This window comes from Megascapheus bottae, chromosome 1, assembly GCF_031878675.1.
Source record: "Megascapheus bottae isolate mThoBot1 chromosome 1, mThoBot2.hap1, whole genome shotgun sequence".
NCBI classification, from domain to species: domain Eukaryota; kingdom Metazoa; phylum Chordata; class Mammalia; order Rodentia; family Geomyidae; genus Megascapheus; species Megascapheus bottae.
This window is the reverse complement of record NC_143509.1, coordinates 69,183,110-69,206,355: the sequence shown is the minus strand read 5'-3', so window position 1 is coordinate 69,206,355 and position 23,246 is coordinate 69,183,110. Positions and strand designations below refer to the sequence as shown.

Below are 23,246 nucleotides of genomic sequence, written 5' to 3'. Positions count from 1 at the left end.
TCTTCCAAAACAGCTAGTACTATTGACTTGATATTTTTGTAACCCATTCCAAGAACAAAACTAAATCTGTGGCCTGGAATCAGTAACCTAACACTGTGGTATACCTAAGGTCTTCTTATGTTGGCTCTGGCATTGGCTTCACAGTCAGGGTATCCTTTCCTTTTCACAAGAGCTTACTCTTCATTGCTTTGGTTTTATTTTACACATTGTATTTAGCATTTTCCTTTTTTGCATGTTGGACTGCTAGACATTTTCCTTTCTTGGCTGTGATCCTAGTGATACAAGAAAATTAACCAATACCCAAAGGTCCCTACCTTCTTGTTTGCAAGCTATCCTATTCTGAGCTTTTTGAGAATGATAAGGTTCTTGAAATGTTTAATATGCTGAAGTCAAGTTTAGACTTGAAATAATTATGGGAAACAAACTATTATTGAAGAGAATAACACTTCTGCTAATGACAAATGAATGCTTTTTTTTTTTTTTTGGTCAGTCCTGTGACTTGGACTAAAGGCCTGAGCACTGTCCTTGGACATTTCTCAAGGCTAGCGCTCTACCACTTCAGCCACAGCACCACTTCTGGCTTTTTTCTGTGGATGTGGTACGGAGGAATCAAACCCTGGTCTTCATGCATGCTAGGCAAGCACTCTACCACTAGGCCACGCTCCCAGCCCCAAATGCATGTTTTTTAAATGCTTTAGGAGTAAACAAAACCTCTGCTTTTTCATTGTGTTCTAGTTGTGTTATTGATGACTCATGAATTTCAGATGAGTCAGTGACATAGGATTAGATGTTCTCTTGAAGATCATTGGTGATCACAGAAGCCAGTTAGGTAATGGAAAGATTAGCATAAATATAGAGATCCCAGTGTTCTTATCCACAAGCTTTAGACCTGCCTACACAATGGACCAGCTGACTTAACATGAATGGGAGCTTAAAGGAGATATTAAGTGAATGTAAACGTTTTTTAAAAAGGCTAATCTATGGGCGGGGAGTTTGGCCTAGTGGTTAAAGTGCTTGCCTAGCATGCACAAAGACCCTGGTTCGATTCCTTGGTACCACATATATAGAAAAAAAAAAGCCGGAAGTGGTGCTGAGGCTCAAGTGGTAGAGCTCTAGCCTTGACAAAGTCCAAGGACAGTGCTCAGGCCCTGAGCTCAAGCACAGGACTGGCAAAAAAAAAAAAAAAAAAAAGGCTATTCTAAAGTCTATGGAGCAAATTATGCATGTTTTTAGGTTGCAGAAAAACATTTTCTTTTCAGGATTAAGACAGCCAGAGAGTTGGAATGTGTAGAAAAAGCAGGAGGTATTTCAATATCCTTGCAGCAAAGTTCCATACAGCTTCCTTTTGAATATTCATTCAGAGTTTAGCTGTGACAATATTACTACTATATTCAAAGTTATGGATAGCAGGTGGCATGAGATAGAGGTTTACACTACAGTTCCCACCAAAATGGAGCTGCAGGCTTACATCAGTGTTCAACTCATTGCTAGTAACTGGATGTGGTCCTTAACTTCTATTGTCTTCAGTTTCTTTAATAAAATGATGCTAGTACTTACCTTGTGAGATTATGAAATTTTACCATAACCCAAGTTCCCAAATACATTCAGGACTCAGGAGAATCAAGTTGTTTCTTTCTCCATTCAAATTTCTTGTCCAGGGATAATAATAGTATTCTTAGAGGCAAGTACCACAGCCAAGTTGCAGAACAGACCTCATGGCTTGTGAGAAAACCAAAAATGATAAGCTGGTACTCAGTCAATGCTTGTATGAAAACAAATAGAATGTTTTTTAAGTTCTTGTCACAATCATTTGTGATATTTCCAGCCACGCAATTAAGACATCATTTTAACAGTTAATTCTACATATAATAGTATTAAGTTCAAGATTTATTGTTACTTGAGAGAAATACAGAGAGAATGCAAGTGTTTAAAAAGTAAGTATGCCACAGCTAACACATTTAACTCTAGCAATTCAGGAGGGTTTGACAGCTGAAGATACTGAGTTCAAGACCAACTTGGTTTACCATAGTGAGATTCACATCTCAAAAAGAAAATAGCAATTAAATAAATTTGTACTGAAATAGTTAATCCATACAGTAAGGGAAGCCTTAAGAAAATATTCAAAGTTATAAACAATTTATAAAGCAACACTCAGATATCTACCTAAAAATATACCCTTGTTTCACTAAGAAGGGCCAATTATTCCTTAATTTATAATCACACTTGGAAGCTGTTTGCTGATTTTTAATATTTAACATTTTAATTTTTAAAATAGTAGTTTAATGTAACATTTAATAAAAAATTACTGAGCATGTAGCTACTGGCATTTAGCAACAAACTGATATTTTGCTGGCTCAGGAAGTCCAACAAAGTACAGTACACAGCTTTTGCCCTCAAGTAAAGATGTGCATAGCAACATGATTTTAATGGATGTACAGGCTACTTACACTGCCATGGAAGACACAGCATAATTCAAAGATGTAAGAACTGAGAAATAAAAGACATGAAAACATCAAGATAAAAAAGATTGGTAGCAAATTGGTATTTCTGAAAGCATAAAGATCTTTCTATGCTTTTCTAATCTACCTTGGCAAAAATAATAGATATATGTATTGATTTCTATCTAGTATGTGAGGCAGACACTGTCAAATTCTTTAAATATCTTACTTAATATCCACAATAACCCTATAGTATCAGCACTTTTAAAATGCCATTTTCTAGATAAAAGGGATTAAGAGATTGACTTGAGCTCATGCAGCAAGTGGCCCAGCCAAATCCCAAACTTAGGCAGTCAAATCCAGTAAAAACCACTTCACCATGCACTATCCTATTTCACAAGCATCCAAGCATAGTCTGTTTCAGTCCAGATAAAAACTCATCAGAAAACCAAAGGCAACACACTGCTATGCTCTTGTTATTCTTACTTCATTCTGTCTTGTTGCAACATAGGCACATTCTGGTATTATAAAGTTGATTCAAAAACCTCTAGCCTCCCTGATTCCTTAGCATCTTCATCTGTCATATGTAGCATCCTCTTTCTGTGTGTAATAAATGTTAATGCCGTTCTTAAGGATATGCTGAGAGCTAAGAATATGCTGGTGAGTCTGTGATAGATCTAGAGCAACCATTCTTACTCTGGTTCACTTGGTTAGGGTGTCTGTCTGTCACATACATAAGGGAATCCAGTGTGCATAGTGCTGATTTAGAATCTATGAGGGATACAGATGTTTAGGATACAGCCACTGTTCCAAACAAGTTTATAGTTCAGCTGCAGAGAGATGTAAAACAAACACATAAAGGTAAATAATTCAAGACTCATTCTACACAAGAGAATAAAACAAAGCTCATCACAGGGTTTCGTGTGTTCAACAATCTGTTAGGATGTTATGGGAAGCAAAGCTTTTGAGGTTCTTTTAAATGTGAAATTACTAGCTTACATTTACTCAAGAAAATTGCTTAAAATCTATATTTTGGCAATGTGCATTGTGCAGCTCTAAAGGGAGCTTCTTATTTTTTCAGTGTTTTCAAAAACTTTTAAAAACTGAGCTGGCTTAAATAATCTCACCCAAACTCCTTGCTAGCCCTCACCTCAAATCCAGCTGTTGTAACTTTAATCTCCAAGGTGATGGATACTATTAGAAGGTAAGGCCTTTTACAGTGTGATTAGGTCATTGGGTTTCTGCTAACAGATGAATGTCTTTAAAAAATAGATTCAAGTGAGCTCATTTGCCACTACCAGCATGAAAGAACCCAAGGAATTGGTGTCTTTCTGTGACACCAACTGGGCTTCAGCCAGACCTTGATTCTGCTAATGACTTGATTTTGCACTTTCCAACATTGAGAAATAAATTTCTGTTGTTAATAAGCTGTTCAGCTGAAGATATTTTGTTACAGTATGTCAAACAAATCAAGCTAAAAAGAATCACTTGTTTCATTGCTTCTTTGGAAAGAAAGCTATTTATTCTGGAAATTTTTAAAAACTTAATACACATACATATATACACATACATGCATATATAACACATTATATAATATTTTACATATATTATATTATAATATATTATAAATTAAATATTAGATATACTAATATAATCATATAATATAATATATAATATAACACATTACATATTATATAAAATATGTTATATAAGATTGTTTTGTTATATATTTTTATATTATGCTTACTATATATTATATTATAAAATTATATTATATATAACATATTTTCATATTATATGACATACATTATAATAAATATAGTACATATATTATATTGCAGTATTATCTTTATATTTGTAATGCATGTGACTACCTCTATATCCTAAATTGGTTAACTATGTTGTTCACTTTCATGGCAGTTTGGACATGGAATCAGACTCAGAATTCCCAACACATAACTCAGTAAATAAAGGACATGTAGGAAAATAAAGATTTTGTCATTTCCAGATCCAGAGAATTAGTTGTAGAAGTTGAAGGAGGAAGGAACTTCTGTGAGCTGGAATAAATCAGCTTCAAAGAAGAAGAAACCGTTGAACTGGGCTTTGTAAGAACTTCTCTTGTCAATACTAGCATTTTGAACATAGACAAAATTATTTTCTTAATCTTTCTTTAAGCTAGGTATTAAGGAGGAAAGAAAGCTAATGGGAGGAGGGAGAATCAGAAATAGATACAATAGCAACTACAATTTGGTTAAAACAGGATTATGGAATGTTAAGCATTTGTCTACTAGTAGCTAAATTGTCTCATCTAAAATTTCTTCCTTAAACTCCATAAAAGGCAAGATCTAGCCCCCATATCTCGGCCCAATTACAGGTTCGGAAAAGATAACTCTAAGTTTTCACAAACCTCCTCCTCATCATTTTTTGCACTTGACCTGACTTACTATGGTCAAACACCAAGGAAAAAGCCAGTGAAAACACTGATTTTCATGCAGATACTGTGTCTTGGTGCTCCTCAGATTTCAAATATTTGAGTTGCCTACGTGATTTAGCTTCAGGAATTCTGAGTGAAATCCTACACAATTGCAGGAAATAAAGAGAAGGTTCCTATCCCCCTACTATGTACCCACACTTACTGTTTTAGAATAAGCATAGCATTGGCTCTATGCTTTTGTGTTACTTCTCTTCCAAAGCCGCGAATGAAAATATGTCCTTCTGTTTATTTAAAACAACTTCTTAGAAAGTGATCCTTTCAGTGTAGAGTTTGGCTTGGGGTAGACCCAGGTTCAATTCCTCAGTATCTCAGTACCACATACTTAGAAAAAAGCCAGAAGTGGTGCTGTGGCTCAAGTGGTAGAGCTCTAGCCATGAGAAAACCCAAGGACAGTGCTCAGGTCCTGAGTTCAAGCGCAGGACTGGCAAAAAAAAGGAAAAAAAAAGATCATCCCTGAAGTTTTACTTTACTGCACCCCTTGTGGTTAGAAGCTCTGTCTACCTTTCCTCTCTCTTTAAATTTTTAAAATTTTATTGTAATTTATTATTGGGGTGATATATAGTGGGGTTATAGTTACATTCATCAGGTAGTGGGTATTTTACTTCTTGATCTATTTTCCTTCTTGATTATCTCTTTAAGGATTTTTATATAGCCAACAGCCTTGTGAAATACTGTATCCCCCTAGGAACAAAAGATCCATTTGTTTGCTCCTTTTGGGGGCAATGGTCAAGGAGGCTTACTGTTCTTTATAAAAGGTCAAGATATTGTAAGTTCTGGATTCTGAACATTAGCCATTGAATGTGCAGGCTTGACCTAGTTCTTTTTGCATCTTCCAGTGGGAGTTGGTGCAAAGAAATCATTGTACGATATTGTAAAACTTTTCATCTCTCTGCCCTAGCATTCCCAAGTTTTTTTTATAAGCAACCACAAACTTGTTCCAGGCTAGCTTGTCAGCTTGTAAGAAGTATCTTCCATCCTTCCAAGTTGTTGACATTCTTATTACAGGATTCAGACACAAGTCCCTGGAAAAGAAGAACTAAGACAGACATTGCTGTCCTGAGTTGGTTTGCCCTGGTAGCCCCCAATAAGCCTAACCACACTGGGATTATGCACACCTTACCAGACATTCTTCTAGAGGACTTGTGAATTACTTCTGTTCCAGAAAACCTTGTTGGCTGAGACTATCAGATCTGTCATTTCCCTTTCTAGTGTATATCATCTGCCTTTTATTTTTCACAATGTGAAACTGTTTCTATGTAAAACTTTGTTGTCAGAACCTAGAACCCAGCTGATAACCTGTGTCCACCTACAGACACCAAAACACAGCTTTCTTTCATATTATAAAGATTTGCATGCCATGGACAGCCCTAACTTATCCAGACATGTTAAATCCTAGTTTAGCCCCAAATTGGAGCTTTCATTCCATAAACATGCAAGATAAAGCTTTGTATAACAAAACTAATTAAATTAGGATATAACAGGTTCACGAGATAGTCATTTAAAATGAAAGATTAACATGTACAAGGCACAAATGTAAAGGTAGAAAATGAGTCTTAATTTAGGTATTTATCCAAAATTATATGCATGTATTTTAAACATAAGGTGCTATTTACTGAAAGCCTACTCTCATTTTAAGTATTAAGAAAAGCATCTTTTTAGGTGCTGGTAACTCACATCTGTAATCCTACCTACTCAGGAGGCTGAGATATGAGGATCACAGGAAAGATATGAGATTCTTATCTTTAATTAACCACTGAAAAGCTAGAAGTAGAGGGATAACTTTGAGCAAAAATGCTCAGGGACACCACCAGAGTTCAAGTCCCAGGACCAGTACAAAAAGAAAAGAAGGGCCGGGAGTTTGGCCTAGTGGTTAAAGTGCTTGTCTAGCATGCATGAAGATCCGGGTTCGATCCCTGGTACCACATACATAGAAAAAAGCCGGAAGTGGTGCTGAGGCTCAAGTGGTAGAGCTCTAGCCTTGAGAAACTCCAAGGACATTGCTCAGGCCCTGAGCTCAAGCCCAGGACTGGCAAAAAAAAAAAAAAAGGCAGTGTGCCAGAGCTTAAAAAAAAAAAAAAGAAAAGAAAAGCATCAGCATTTTCAATATACTGAAAGACACAACATAACAATGTCTATGGTAAAATATATTTGAATTTCAAAAATATTAAGGTGTAAAAACTGTGCATCTTGAATTTAACAGAATGAAGTATTAGAGGAGTTTGGAACTTCCCTGGATTAAGAATATGTACATTGCCAAGAATTTAAACACATATTAATAAGTAGGGTCTCTAACTCCTGAATGATTTTGCTTTTCATGTGATAAATCATAATTAAGTAGGCAATATCTAATTTAAATTGTTCACAATTGAATATTGAGTAACAATCAAATGCTTTTTAAAAGTAAAGCTTCAAGGTTAAAAAGCATTTAAAAGTGGATTTACACTAAGAAAAGTGGTGTATGATAGAAGTTTAGCAGCTAATAAAATGAGAAGCTTTTTCATTTAGAAATCTATGAGTTAATTAAATACACCTTCTGACTGATAAGGTATACATTTCTAATATTGAAGTTGGAATGGCAGTAAGGTATGGTTGAATCAGTGTTGCCCATACTTCTGAAGTCACCATGAAGAACAGTAAGAAAGCCATGTTTGCTCAATAGGGGACTTATTATCAATGGAGCCTCTTTGCCCCAGGGACCTCTCTCATGTCATTTGAAACCTTGTCAGAGCAGACAACTTCTCTGTCCAATACAGTCATCCTGCCTTTTGCATTACATAGATATTACTCCCATAAAATTCATTATAGAACAAAACCAAAACCATCTGAGGATGATTTACCTCACCGTGCCAGACTTGAGACTGTCATGCTCACTTATATGGAAAAAGGTTGAATAAAACCTCCTAAGGCTGCAAAGAGAAGGATTTTTCTCCTTTTTAGTGCCACAAGTAATTCAAAACAAAATAGGGGAGGTGGAGAAGGAAGAAGGAGGAATAGGAGAAGGAAGAGGGAAGAAAATGATGATGGAAAGATAAAGAAAAGAAAGAGAAGGCGTTGGGAGTGGTAGGAGGAGGATTGGTTTTAGACAATGGCCTTTCTTCTGAACACATACCCAGGAAGAATCAACAAAATCCATTATAATAAAGAGATTGTGAAATCAGAGAGGTGATGACTCAAAGAACCAACTCTAGTCTCTAACCTTCTATCCTCCAAACCTATAGCTCAGGCACGCTTAAAATTTAAAATTTTCATAATGCCATGAGAATACACATCAAAGAAAATACGGAACTTGAGTGAAGGCTTGTTTTAGCTTCAAGATGAGCAGGAAAGAAAATCTGAGATGATCTTCAAACATTTTGACATTTCTCCTTTTGCCCCTCAAACTCAGTTTAGGGTAGTTTGACAATATTGAACCATCTTCATCTCCTTTCCCTTTGAACTGTAATCAGAAAAAAAAAAGCGGTTAACACTTAGCTTTCTTTCTTTTTTAAAGAACTCTTCTATCATTGAGAACTGAAGAGTTAGATCTAGGTCTTACAAAATTTGAAATGTCTCAAGTGAAAAGTCATCACAATCAATTATAGTAAGTGCACAAAAAAGCAATTAGTCATATCAATAAAATATAACAAGTATTAAAGTATTCCATTGGTTTAATTAAAAATAAGAGTGCTAGATGATGGTGGTTCACATCTATTATCCCAACTACTCACGGGGCTAAAATTTGAAAAGCCAGAAAGGACAGGAAAGTCCATGAGACTCCTATCACCAATTAACCATCAAAAACCAGATTCATGGCTTGAGGTATGGGCCAGGTGGTATAGTGCTGAGTAAAAGTCCAGATACCAGCACGAAAAATATATTCATGCATACATATATGAAGTAAACACACAAATATACATTATACAAACAAATAGGAGAAATTTAGAGAGTGAATGCAAGTTAAAAATGATGAAGTCATCTACAGCTGAATGATTTCGAATTCCCTATTATAATTTCTCTATCTTGAACTGCAAAATGCAAGGTTAACTGTACCAGGTCTCACACACACACAAAAAATATGTTCTTTTTATGATACTGTGCCTAGCATGAGATAGTCATTTGTTAAATAGATGTCTACAGTGAATCAGATAATGAGCTATTTTCCCATTTATATTTCTCATTTAATTTGATCTCAACAACTTTGTGAAATACTGTCATTCCTGTATCAAAGTAAAAACTAGGGTATATAAAATTTCAGAAATAGAAGCATCCACACCTGGTCATTCCAGATAACTACTCATATACAGCAGCCTCTTTTAAAAAGCAAGTAAGTGGAGTTTTTTTCCTTGATCTTTTTATGGTAGAAATAAAATAAAGATGTATAGCTACATCTAAATTATGAACATTAGGCCTAAAATTAAAATTCCAAACTCATTGGCTACTCCAGATGTACCCCGTAACTAAACAGGATTTATTCCAAACATCAGCCAAGTAATGTCATCCAAAGTATGATGACAACCCAGAGCCTATTTGTTGAATGTATGAGAAAGTAAATGCACTTTACTGTTTTCCTCTTTCCCACTTTCTACAAAAATGAAAATAGGCAGAAAAGCATAGCATAGCATTGAGCAACATATCACCTTATGATGAATATAGACTGGATGTGTGGCCGCCATTATACCCAATGTCAGAACTGAATTGAAGCTTCAAACCTCAGCCCCATCAGATCCCTGCTTGACTTGTGGGTGCAGCTTGCTCTGGTCCAGATGATGGCATGAAGGATAGGACTGAAGAGTGCTTCGCCAGGCTCGAAAGCACCAAAGGTGAAGAAAAGGAGGAAGGAAATCAGGTAGGTACTCCTAGCTCCCAATCTCAAACTCAGGGTGGGGGTGAAAGCAATGGCAAGGCCCCCTCATTTAAGGGAATGGAGAACTAGCACTGGTAATATGCTAATCCCTGTCCTTCCTAGTGGAACTACAAAGTCTCAGAAAGGAGATATTGTCTTCCCATCCCATTCACTGCTACACACACACACACACACACACACACACACACACACACACACACAAAGGGTCTACGTGACTAAGCTACAATTTACTCCATTTTCTGTATTTGATACATGTTGGACTCAGGCATTTCAGTACATGTTCATCTTATTCATTATAATCAGTAGGAAATAAGAAATGACACAGTTTTGATATAAGTACAGTCAGGATTGAAAAAAGAGCTTCATGGGTACTTATAGGCTATGTGTGAAATAAATGTATGTATAGATACGTAAAATGTACTGAAGACAAAGCAAATCCCCAACAATTACTCAGGATTAAATGAATTAATTGAATGAAAGCAAGCTGTGAGCTGACTCAGCAGGTAGGGGACCCACATGCTTCTAGGCAGGAAGAGGAAGGAGTAGGAAAGGGTGAGGGGAGGAAGCAGATTCTGCATTTGATAACAACACCCCGTGTAAAATGTGACCGAAAGAGCAGAGAAGAAAAGTCAAAATTAAAAATAACTTAGTTGCCCCAGAAAGCCTCTATTTCCCTCCCCATGTTAGAAAATTAGGCTTAAGGCTGGGTGAAAAGTACAAGCTGGAGGAGCCACTGTGAAAATGTCAGCTCCCCACAGCTACAGGGGATTTAGGTCTGAAGGTTAATTTAGTAGATTTAAAGTCACTTCTACCAAATTCTATTCCTACGGGCTATCCAAATTTCATAATAAAATATCGCATATATCACTTGTGTTGTTTCTTAGCTCCCTAGCAATAAAATCAAGATATAAAATTGTGCAGCTTGACCCCCTGCATAGTTCTTATAAAAACATTTACCATGTTCCCAGCTGGTCATCAGATGTCTAGACCAGCCACAGACAGGCAGAGCAGTTGCTCTAATTCAGATGCTCAGGGAGAATTTCTGCCTTGAGTTTATTCCAGTTTTCTTGCCTCAGACTCTTTACTAGAAACCAGATACAGAACCCTGTATAGCTATTTACCAAAATCCTAGTGTGTGGTAGCTTGTACAAAGTCAAAGAAGTCCCCTGATTTGGTGATGTGAGAAGCCTAGAAGACTCTTACTTTCTTTTTTTTTTTTTTTTTTTTTTTTGCCAGTCCTGGGCTTGAGCTCAGGGCCTGAGCACTGTCCTTGGACTTTCTCAAGGCTAGAGCTCTACCACTTGAGCCTCAGCTCCACTTCCGGCTTTTTCTATCTATGTGGTACCGAGGAATCGAACCCGGGTCTTCGTGCATGCTAGGCAAGCACTTTAACCACTAGGCCAAACTCCCGGCCCCAAGACTCTTACTTTCTTGTGATAGCCATCCCTCCTCCTCCCTGCCTCTCATCTTCTCTCATTCCCTTTTTCTTTCCTATCTTCCTCCCCTCCTTCTCCTTCTTTTTTTATTTTCATTTTTTGTACTATAGAAATTTTGAACTCAAAGCCTCATGCCATGAGTTATGATAGGCAGGCATTCTTCCTCAGTTTTTAAAAATGTATTTAGTTATGTTTCACGAAGAACTTCATGCCTGGGAACAGCCTCAGAATGTGGTCATCCTACCTGTGCTCCAGTATAGCCAGAATAACAGGCATGCACCACCAGACCCAGATCCATCGTTCCCACTGGAACCATTTTCATGCCTCTGTTTTCCACAAGACTCTTCCTTGCTTGAAATTTCCCCCCACCCACCTACCCAATTTCCTTTATTCTGTATGTTTTCTAAATTTCTGAACCAAAATATCTAAAGGTTCTAAGCCCCTTCAAAGCAAAATACCCATAAAATGAATCCTGGAACTTGAATAGTCCTTGATCCACCCTCCCAGTGTCAAATGTTAACCTGAGCAATAAATCATAAAGTCACTGATAGTTTGGGGATGAGGTTGGGAGAAACCTCTGAATCCTCTGAAATTATAGACAAATTTATATGTGTATGCTATTTCCTGAGGAAGAATGCAAGGTTTTTAACTGATTCTTAAAAGAAAAAAAAAGTGGAGCCAGAGAAGTTCAATTCCTCAGTGCTTACCAGGTCTTTAAGTAATTGTCACTGTCTGGGTCATGAAAAATGAGCTTGTGAATTCATTTTACTTCAACTCAACTTTCCAACAACAAAGAATGTGATTTCCAGCAGTGCTTTTAAGTGTTATTTAACATTTTTCAATGCCAAGTCCCAGCAGAGGTTATGATAGAACGTTTTACCCATTTTAAGATGTAAATTGCCCAGGAGTTTAAGCCAGCTTGCTATCATTGTGAAGGAGAAACTTGAGTACCTCCATAGGAGTAGTAATAAATTCTCACATGTACACTGAGAATTACAGTAATACCTAACACAAATGCTGATAATTATTGAAATATGTATTTCATAGACCTACCTTGTTGCTTGACATTTCTGTTGTTTGATACTTGAGTACTTTAAGACCATTTCAAGAAAGAGATGATCAAAATAAATAAATAACATTATCAACCATACTTTAATTTGCCCAAATAACTTTTATGTTCCAGTTGTTTTTGGCATACCAGAAACAGCAATAGTGTAAGTGTTATACGGTAATTTCAATTTCAAGAAACAGTAACCACATGTTGAGAGACTGAATCGGGAATCTTTATTAGAAAGCAAGCAGTTGCAGGTGGACACATATCCCCAGAAAACTCGCAGCCTCGAATACACTTGGCATTATTAGAAAACGGAGCCACGAGAGTAGCAAAACTAAGAAAGCAGAAAAACAATACTGACAAACCAGATGAACTCCTGTGGAGAGCCAAAGTGGGATGGTATAGTGACCTAAGGAGAGTCAGAAGACATGAGTGCAAATTGGTGTCTGCGCTGGACAGGTTCCAAGTAGGATCCTGGTCAGGGAGCAAGATCACAGGGAGCTGGAGAGTCTCAAAAGGTCATGGCACAGGATTGGCAGGTCCAGTAACTCTGCCTCTAAGAATTCAGGTATGGCCGTCACCTGGGGATGGGACTTACTTGCTTCTAAGAAGAGGACAAGATGTCTGCCAGTTAAACCCAATTACCTACCATCCACTATGTGACCAAGATGACACAGCTTAGACCCAGTATGCTTATTTCATAACCATTTGATGAGTCCAATCAGAAGACATACTTAATTTCTAACTTCCTGGTCAGTGCACCAAATACATTATCAGAACGTTTAGGGCAGCTCTGGCAATAGAAGTATTCAGGAAAGGTAATAGGAAAGTTAATTAGCAAAAATATATGGCAGAGGAAAAGGGCATGTGGTATAGACATGCCATGAAAAGTAGTTCAGCCCATCTCACCCATTTGGGCTAACTTTGTCATTACAGAGCTTAGCCTCAGGTTATGATGCTAATTATGACAGCTTTCGGACTAGTGGGCTTCTGTTCCCTGTAAGGTTGTAATATCAAAGATTTACTGTGTTGTCCTTATTTCCTTGTCCTTTTGTCCTTTTTACTTCTTCATTTACAATCCCTTCCCCCATTTCATTCACAGACAGGATTGGGTTTGTTACATTATCCTGCCATCTTCAAGCTGTGTAGGCTGAAATTGCCCACCAGCTTTTCTACTAACCCACATCAGTGGTATATTAAATATACATTTCTAGAGAGGGAGAATTTAATAAATATATAAAACAAAGGCTGAGTATTTTTCACCTGGATTATAGTTACCAAAGTTTAGGTAGAAAAGGAAATTAGTTTTTACTCTTTCTAATTAGAAAGATTAAAATTATCTGAGTATGTAAAATGTCAATGGAGCCTTGATTTAACAACAATTCTGTGTTTGGGATGTCACTTTTCACAATACATCATATTTTAGACTATAAAATCCAAGGAGACATCTTCTTCCTTATTGCAAAATTAAAAAGATGTATAAAAATTTGTGATGACTTTTCTTGTGTTCACCTTGAAGACACCTGTTCTTATGACAGTTTCATTTCCATGAAAATTTATACCAGTATCTTTATGAAGTAAATAAATGCACACACACACACACACACACACACACACACACACACTGCCAGTCCTGTGCCAAAAATCTTCAGGGCTCTTGAGCTTCCTGTGACCTTGTCCCCTAACCAAGATCCTTTCTAGGCCCCAACCAGCTTTCATGCACCATCTTATGAAAATAGTACATCTACAGATATTGAAGGAGATTATGAGGATTAACATAAGACTGTGTATGACACCTAATTTTTAAGTTTATATCACACCATGTCTTTAAGGACTACAAGTTATTCTTACAAACTGTTTCTATGGTTTATTTTTCTTCAGTGATTTGATCTTAGAATAATTCTCTCCTTTTAATGGGTTTGAATTATAAAGAATTTATTTAACTTTCCAAGTGTATTTATTCTCCTTCCACATTATGATTATGCATAAAAGACGTATTACCCAAAGGCAACCATAAAATGAAAATTTTTTCCTCTTTGCTTTCCAGAGGTGGAAATTGTTCATTGGAGCTGGATTGTATTCTAAGAAGGAAAGAAGATGGCAGAATTCTTAGAGAAGGAGATTATGAAGGATGAGAGTAATACAACTTTCCTTAATAGACCAATGATTATAAGTTAAACTATCCATCTTTCTTTTTCTTTTTCTTTTGGCCAGTCTTGGGGTTTGAACTAAGGGCTTGAGCACTGTCCTTAGGCTTTCTCAAGGTTAGAGCTCTACCACTTGAGCCAAAGTACCACTTTCAGCTTTTTATGTACATGGAATCAAACCCAGGTCTTCGTGCATGCTAAGCAAGTACTCTTACCACTAGGCCAAACTCCCAGCCCTAATTTCTCAAATGTTTATGTGTTATGACTTCTGTAATCATATGTTGCATAGCTTTTCACTTTTGTTGCTTCCTGTATGAAGTACAGGACAATTCAGAAATGAGACAGAGATGATACTCTGCTGTAGTCATCATATAATGGTCCCTCCCCCAAAAAAACTCTGCTAATAATAAAAAATTCATGAAATAGAGATATTTAAATAGACTGACTCACTACATTTATTCACAAGTTCCATCAAAGAGGGGGCTGGAGGTGAATGATTATGTGAAAACACTTCTCTTTCACTTTCTCTTCTTTTTTTTTAATAGCCATTTCTTTGTATGACTACATCCTGTGTGCACATCAGGATTTATAAAGCACTGTAATCGGACTGTCAATCATAAACTAAAGGGAGCACAGGTCTGAAGGTAATATTTGAGAAGGGAAACCAAGAGATGAAGCTAAGAATTACAGAAACTGGGTGATCTCATACAATATATTACCAGGGAGAGCTAAGCATCATAGAAAAAAAACTGGAGGAAGATGACTGGAAAAAATGGTTACATACAATACTAATGTGCCCCTAGAGCTTGGGAACTATGTTTAGATAAGCTAGAGAGAGCCGATTTTAAATGTGGAGTTCAGAGTATAAGATGACATAAATAGAGACTGGTACCTGAGAACTAAGCTGGTGGTAAATGCATTACAAGGCAGGGAAAGCTGGGAGAATTCATTGATTTCCTGTGGTTCTCAGAAGGCCTGAAAGACTTAATATGTGGCACAGGAGATATATGCTATGTACCTCAGTGACCTCTAGGATCAGGTCATTAACACCAGCCCTGTTACCACATTCTGTCTCTAAACCACATGCCATAACTGTTTCTAGGCACATAATTACCTTCTTCTCCCTGCTCTCCATTTACCTCTCCTGCCACTTAACTGCTTCAGGTCTTTAGGGAAGTAATTATTAAATCTCCGTTCTGAAATTGCTAAATGATCCCTCAGGAACTAAGAAAAGTCATTTCCTTTCTGAGATGAGCAAGGTATTTTCTGCCACCCACAGAACTGGGTTGAGATAGACACACAAGATGGCTTTGACAGTCAATCACTGGTGCATTCATTCATTTTTGGATAAAGATTAATTAAGAACTGGTTTGCATCTCTGTGACAGCATACCTGCCATAAACAACTTAAGAGAAGACTTATTTGACCCCCTGGTTTTAGAGACTTCAGTACAAAGTCAGCTGGGATCCATTGATTTGAGTCTGAGGTGAGGCAGAATAACATGGTGGTATGGGAATGAGACTAATCACCTCATGGAAGTCAGAATATAGAAAGAAAGAGGAAAATGTCCTTATGCCCTTATGCCTTGAAGGAAGGCACCTTCCTTCAAGCAAACTTATCTTAAAATCAGGCTCCACCCTCTATCACTTTTCAATATCCCATTCAATTGTGAATTCAAGGATGGATTAACTCATAGATTAGGTCACCTCCCTCATAATACAATCATGTCCAAAAACCTATGGGCTGACAAAAGAAGACTTAAACATGTAAGCCTTTATAGAAGAATAATTTATGTCTAAACCAAAAGTATTAAGGCTTTTTGAAATTAGATGTACATTAAAATTCAAATCTCTCCTGTCTAAGAGCTCATATTTGAGTTAAGGAGAAGTAGAGACCCAGAACAGTTCAAAGCAGTGCTAAAACAGAAGAATGAGAACAGATGGGAAAGGTAAGTGTTATGGATGTTTGGAAGACTCCTAAAGACAGGGAGATATCTGCCAGAGTGATAAACAGAGGAAAAGAATTCCAGAAAGAAACTGCACAATTTTAGCCATAGTAAAAAGATAAACTATCATTACCAAATATTATGTAAAAAGAAAAATATCACTCCATCCACCATGTTCTTTTGGCTTCTGGTTTTGTAGGATTGTGTCATTATTTTCTGTGACATTTATTGATACCATACATGCCCCATGTGTCTTTATAACTAGGTTGTCTCAACATCATGAGCTCCAATATTTCTTTTGACTGATTATGTCACAGCTACTTCAGAGTGTATTTGCCATACAAACACCTTGCCTTTTTTTTCTCTCCCCTTTTGTCTTTATCCCATGCAGAAGATCTTATTTCAACTCCATTCTCTATATTTCTCGTGGCTAAATAAAAAGAATCCATAAGTAGTAGAAAATGGTTTCACCTTTCATAAAAACCTACCTCAAGTAACAGCAGATTTAAGCTCTCTGATTAATATATTCTAATTCCTTGGAGGGGTGGGACATTCCAATTAAATTTGAAAAACTTCTTATTTCTTGTTTCTTTCATCTGTTATCCTATCCTGCACTGGACACGTGATATTTGATTGGGGTGAGAAGGTTCTTATGAATCTATCCGCTAGTTTAGAGGGGAAAGTAAAAGACAAAATAAATATTCATAATTTCAACCACAAAAGACACATGAATGATAAGGGATTGCCATGGGAATAATGGGGAGGCTCCAGATACCGCCCAGTGCTAGTAGGATAACCAACTACTCCACGGTCTCCTACTAAGGAAAACTTAGTCTCAAAGTGCAAGGTAGGGTGACTTTCATTAGGTAATCTTTACTTTGTCAGTATTTAGGAAAAATGTATTACTTCTTACAGTAATACATTCCTCACTAATTGTACCTGAGTTCATAGCTAATGTAGAAAGCATACTAGGAGACAAGAGGATTGGTTTGTCAATCTTGTTTGCTACTTTCTGGAGTGCTTCTAATTCTAAATGCTCTCTCTGTGGCAGAGTGGACCATGAACATCATGCAATTTTTATCTTGACCAGACAGAGAGAGAGAGAGTGAGAGAGAGAGAGAGAGAGAGAGAGAGAGAGAGAGAGAGAGAGAGAGAGAGAGAGAGAGAGAGGATACAAAGTAGAATCATAGAATCAGAGTGAGCTGAACACATAAGCTCTGGATAATTTCTTTTTTAATATGAAAGGAAGGGAGAAGGAAGTGGTTAGGAGGAGAGGAAATGGGTTTGCCTTTCTATAGAGCACTGAGATGTCCAAAACTGCTCTATAAAATAGGTGCTATTATTATCGCATCTTAGTAACTCACAAAGAGCATAGTCATGGGACAGCTCCAACTTTTCACGCTACAAATACTATTCCTGAGAAAGCTGACCTCCCAGAGAACACCTTTCCTCTGGAAATTTCCCATGAGGCTGTCTATGGTGCTTCTTTATTTCTAAATGTGTATACCCCTAGCAGAAGCCCTCAAAGAGCAAGTTGGCTCATTTCCCAATTTTCACTCACTTTTTGACTTCTCTCCTTCCAGCTAGGCTGACATAAATCTTCCTGTGAGCGCTTTTCAATGTCTACCACTCCCATAAGGTTCTAGGGCTCTCTTCAGTGATTTCAATGCACAGGCACTGTAGCTAGATACCCAGATGGATTTGCGTTTTTACTATTCTTACAAATATTTCATAGAAAGAATCAGCATACATGAATTTTTAATTAAAAATTTGATACATTCCTATTGTATGTATCTGTGGGTATGTTTCCTTTGTTCATTGTTACATTAGAGATAGTTCGCAGCTCTAAAGCCTTTACAAATGTATGCTTTAGGGGGAAGGCAATAGGGACAAAAACATGAAAAGAGATATCAATATGTGTGAAGTATTGCACCTTCTATCTGGTGAATATAACTGTAATTACAATAAAAATACTTTTTAAAAAGATATGCGGGCCAGGAGTTTGGCCTGGTGGTAGAGTGCTTGCCTAGCATGCACGAAGACCCGGGTTCGATTCCTCAGTACCACATACATAGGAAAAAAAAAAGCCAAAAGTAGTGCTGAGGCTCAAGTGGTAGAGTTCTAGCCTTGAGAAAATCCAAGGACCATGCTCAAGCCCTGAGCGTAAGCCCAGGATTGGAAAAAAAAAAAAAAAAAAAAAAAGTATGCTTTAAACAGCTTTGGCAAATAAAATAACCAGCTAAAGCTTTAGTTTTCTTACATTGCTCAATGAATACATTTTAAATTTAAAAAAAATCTGTAAGTGTACAGTACAGTTTTTTAAAGAATACTCATGTCTTCCTGGGTTGTGACAAACTTTTTTATCATGTGGCAGTAAAAAATCACATTTTTCCTTTTGCAGGAACTCTAAACCCAGAAGGTAAGTATATAAGTCCATATCTGCCTATATTTTATCTACATAATCATAGTAAGTTTCTTGACTTCTCTGTACCTCAGTTAAATAAGTTACAATTTAAATACTTGTAACTGCTATCTTGCAGACACCAAATAAGACTTGGCTGTTATTAACCTGGAGGGAATAATTACTACAAGCAATTGCTCTAATTTAATTAGGAATTTATGTAAAGCAAGAATATCTTATCTGTAAAACTCCTCCAAATGTAACAGAATATTAATAATATTAAATTTAATAATTAATGAAGATGATATTGTACATTTAAAAGGTAGTTAAACATTTATTGTTTCAATTATTCAATGTTTCTTTTCATGTTCTGAGTCCCCCCATCTTCCTTGCTTTCTGGTCTGAAATTTTTATTTATTATTGACCCTTGAAAATTTTACGGGCTGTAAAGACTACATCTGAGAAATCTGATGGATGAATGAAATGGCTTTGGCCAGCTTTGAACCTCATCTTTTTGGCCCTGACTATAGTATACAGCAAAAATTTCAAACGTCTTCTTGACATTTGGGGAAAATTGCTAAATGGTAACTCAAAGGTATGAAAATAAAACAAAATCCAAGATGTTGTTCAAAAGCCAATATTCTTAAATTACTTTTGGCTCAATATAGCGTTTATACCAAAACCTGGGAGCTAAGATTGACCCTTCAGTTTGGCACAAATATTGATTTAACAGAAGTTTGAAATGGCCAGTAATAGCCTCAAAACTTATTTTTAAAAGTCCTCTGAATAGAAAGGGATTTCTCTGTAGAAGATATATGGTTATCATGACATTTGAATTACAAAATGCAGTCTTACCAATTCAAAGAATAAAATGAACAAAGTATTAGAATTTCAAGGATGTTATTTAGAAAGACCTATAAGAAGACACATGAGAAATGTATGATGTTATTTTTCTATTTGCATTTTATTAGCATAAATTAATTAAACAAAGGCGTTTCATTATATTTACATACATGCATATAATATAATATACTTTGATCATATTCACCTCATCTATATTTCTGTTTCTTAAACCTTTTCTGATCTCTCCTTTAACAGTTCTCAGTGGATTTTATCATGATATTTCCATAATGTATATAATGTACTTTAACCATATTTATATCCTATCACCTTCTCTTTGCTTCTACCCCACTGGTTCCTCTATCTAATTGTCCCCTTTTATAATCATGTCATATTATTGTTGTAGTTGCTATTATATTTATCTAAGGGGTCTAGATTCCACATGTGAGTAAAAATGTGATGTTTGTGTTTCTGAATTCATCTTAGCACCACGTTACTTTTAGATTCTAAAAATGGTGGTTCTTAAAGTGTGGCATGGGGTAGATTTTTGTAGTATTAAAGACTGAAGTAAGGGCCTTGTGCTTGCTAGATTAGCACTCTTTCACTTGATCCATGCCCTCAGCTCCTTCTACATTGTGTTGTGTGTGTGTGTGTGTGTGTGTGTGTGTGTGTGGTTGTGTGTGTATTTGAACTCAGAGTTTCACACTCTCATTCAGCTTTTTTGATTGTAGCTATTGTTCTACATCTCCACTTATGGATTTTTGCTAGTTAACTGGAAATAGGAGTCTAACAGGTTTGTCTACTCTGGCTGACTTTCAGCCTTGATCACAGCCTCCTGAATCTCTAAGATTCCAGGCATAAACCATCAGGGCCAGCTTACATGAATATTTTTGAGTCTGGTTTGGTCTGTAATCTACCTACATATACTTCCCCGTATCACTGAGCAAGATAGGCATGTACCACCATACCCAGCTATTGACTCAACGAAGTCTCAGCAGCTTTTCTTCTGTCTTTTCCCCTTGAATTGCTATGGTAAGTAGGTAGGAGCACAAGCTTGATCCACAGCAACCCACAGAAATATTTTTAAATAAGACTAGAACCATGCAAACGTGATACCCACTAGACACTGTGCTGGAAATGAACTTGACAACTCGTGGGAAGGGGAGGCATTGGGCAGGGAAAGTGGGAATAAACAGGAAGGGGTGTAACACTGTTCTAAAGGAAATGTTCTCACTACCTCACTTATGTAACTGTGACCCCTCTGTACATCACCTTTACAATAAAATGGAGATTTAAAAAATATCTTCAAGGGGCCGGGAGTTTGGCCTACTGGTAGAGTGCTTGCCTAACATGCACAAAGACCCAGGTTCCATTCCTTGGTACAATATACGTAGAAAAAAGACAAAGTGGTGCTGAGGCTCAAGTGGTAGAACACTAGTCTTGAGAAAGTCCAAAGATAGTGTGCAGGTCCTGAGCTCAAGACCCAGAACTGGCAAAAAAAAAAAAAAAAAAAAGACTTCAAAACAAAGGAAGATTACAATGACTTGTCTTTCTAGTTTGTATTTTTAAAACTGTACCCCAAAAGAAATTATGAAATAATGTGTTTAGTCTATTCATAAATGTTCAATGAAACAAATATAGATGTCTGTTTATTGATACATCTATGTACATGTACATATATATATACACATACACACATGTATATATAGTTGTGTAGTATATATACCTATATATATACATATATATATATTCGTGTATACAAATATGTTACTGAGTACTGGTAGCTCAGGTCTGTAATCCCAGCTACTCAAGAGACAGATCTGAGGATTGCCTTTCAAGGCTGGCTTTGGTAAAAAAAAAAAATATCCATGAGACTCTAACCCCCAATTAATCCCCCTGAGTTCAAGCCCCGGACCAACCTCCACCCCCGCCACACACACACCAAAAAAAAAAAAAAAAAGGCTAATTAAATCTCAGCCCTTCAGAACAGAAGGCATAATATATTTTACTTAATATTATAACTGATATATGTGTACAACATTCCTGCTGCTTACCAAAGTAGGATGATTAACTTCAGAAAAAAAAAAGATGTATATTTGAGCTACAATGGAATTGGCTGCATTTTGTCAGGGTATACCATTTATACTTGAAAAACTGGCTAGCAACAGACTGGTATTCAAACCTGGGCATTCATCAAGCAGTTTTTTGTAAACAGGTATTGGATACTTGTCACTTCAAGAAAAACAAGCTTTATAAAACTCAAGCTTCAAAGCCAAAATTGGAGTTCTGGAAAATTTATATTGACTACTTCCTGGTAAGGTACTTCTCAATATGCAAAGAATTTTCTGATGAAATTGGTGGTAATATTAATGTACCTGACATTTTGCTACTCAATTATACAATGAATTAATATTTAGATCTGCATAGTTCAGTGAACTATTATTTTTCTAACGATCTATGCCTATTGTCATTTGTCTATTCAGAATGAAAGGTAGGCCAATGAATTTTAATACAATGGAGTATGCAACTTCATTGATCTGTCCTGAGTACACTGTGTGTGCACTGATTTCTAATAAGTTAGCCTCTGTCAAATTTTGGTAGAAGAAGAAAGAATAATATCCTCAATTTTTTGAGGAGTCTAACTAATACACTCACTTTCCCCATCTGTTACAGATGGAAACAGGGCCACATTTTTTTCATGTATTTTAACCAATAATGCAGAAACAGATATGAGAATTTCGCTAACATCCATTCATCTAGATACCTAAGCCAATAAGCCATTCTTCTATTGGTCTATAGAAAATAGGATCATTTAAAATAAAATGTGTCCATTGTATTAGCATGTAATAAATTTTTACTTACCTTAATAAATATCTGGAGAGGTTCTTTTAATTTTTCATATGGATTATTAAAAATGTAACTCATGAAAACAAAAGTTCTGTGGCATGAGTGGATTAAACAGTTCTGTGGGAAACATTTGGAAATGACTGTCTGATGCCTGCATGTGTTCTAAGCCAGGAGCCATTGTGACATGAGTGTCAAGTGGACAGCTACCACCAGCAGAGTTCCATGTAGTGTATGAAGTTCTCTCCCTGGTCTTCCTTAGAGGAAATTAACCACCTAAGGGTTCCTGTTTCTGATTGTGATGTTTGCCTAAGGGAATTTTATGATGCTCACAGAGAAGAAATTCAGCAGGAAGAAGGTCAGTTCATTGTAACATTGCTTCTTCCCATGTTTCATTTGTTAACACCTTGTTCTTTGTTTCACAATGAAGAATATACAAATTTCATTCCAAAAGGGAAAAATCTTCCTCAGGAAATAGATCAGACAATTGCTTAAAAGTGTTTGCCAAAAATGAAGGTTCAGCATCTGTAGTCAACATTTACTTCTCGTGGTTGGGATAGACATGGTCCCAACTTGGACAAAGAAACAATTCTTAATATTCCAAGATAGTAAAACAGCCTAAGTTGAACTCCTCAATCAAATGAGGAGTTCAAATAATATCAAAAATCCTGAGTCATAAGAAGCATATATAGATCCTAAAAATCATAATGAATGTTAATAAGGACAAGCCACATCCACCAAAGATCTCCCTCCATGAAGGAAGACATTGATGTTTGAAAGAAGAAAAAGCTAGAATTCCTACTC

The 23,246-nt window shown here is 36.5% G+C and overlaps 1 long non-coding RNA gene across 2 annotated transcripts; it reads right to left on the bottom strand.

Annotated features, from left to right (window-relative positions):
- Positions 1-8,144: 8,144 nt before the first annotated feature.
- LOC150069398 (uncharacterized) lies at positions 8,145-22,578 on the bottom strand. Of its 2 annotated transcripts, XR_016535457.1 has the most exons (4): positions 22,461-22,578; positions 16,846-16,961; positions 9,549-9,715; positions 8,145-8,368 (listed from the first exon to the last, which is right to left on the bottom strand). It is a non-coding gene; the product is annotated as an uncharacterized LOC150069398 (long non-coding RNA). The 2 variants fall into 2 exon arrangements; XR_016535460.1 differs by lacking the exon at positions 16,846-16,961.
- Between the last annotated feature and the right edge of the window lie 668 nt (positions 22,579-23,246).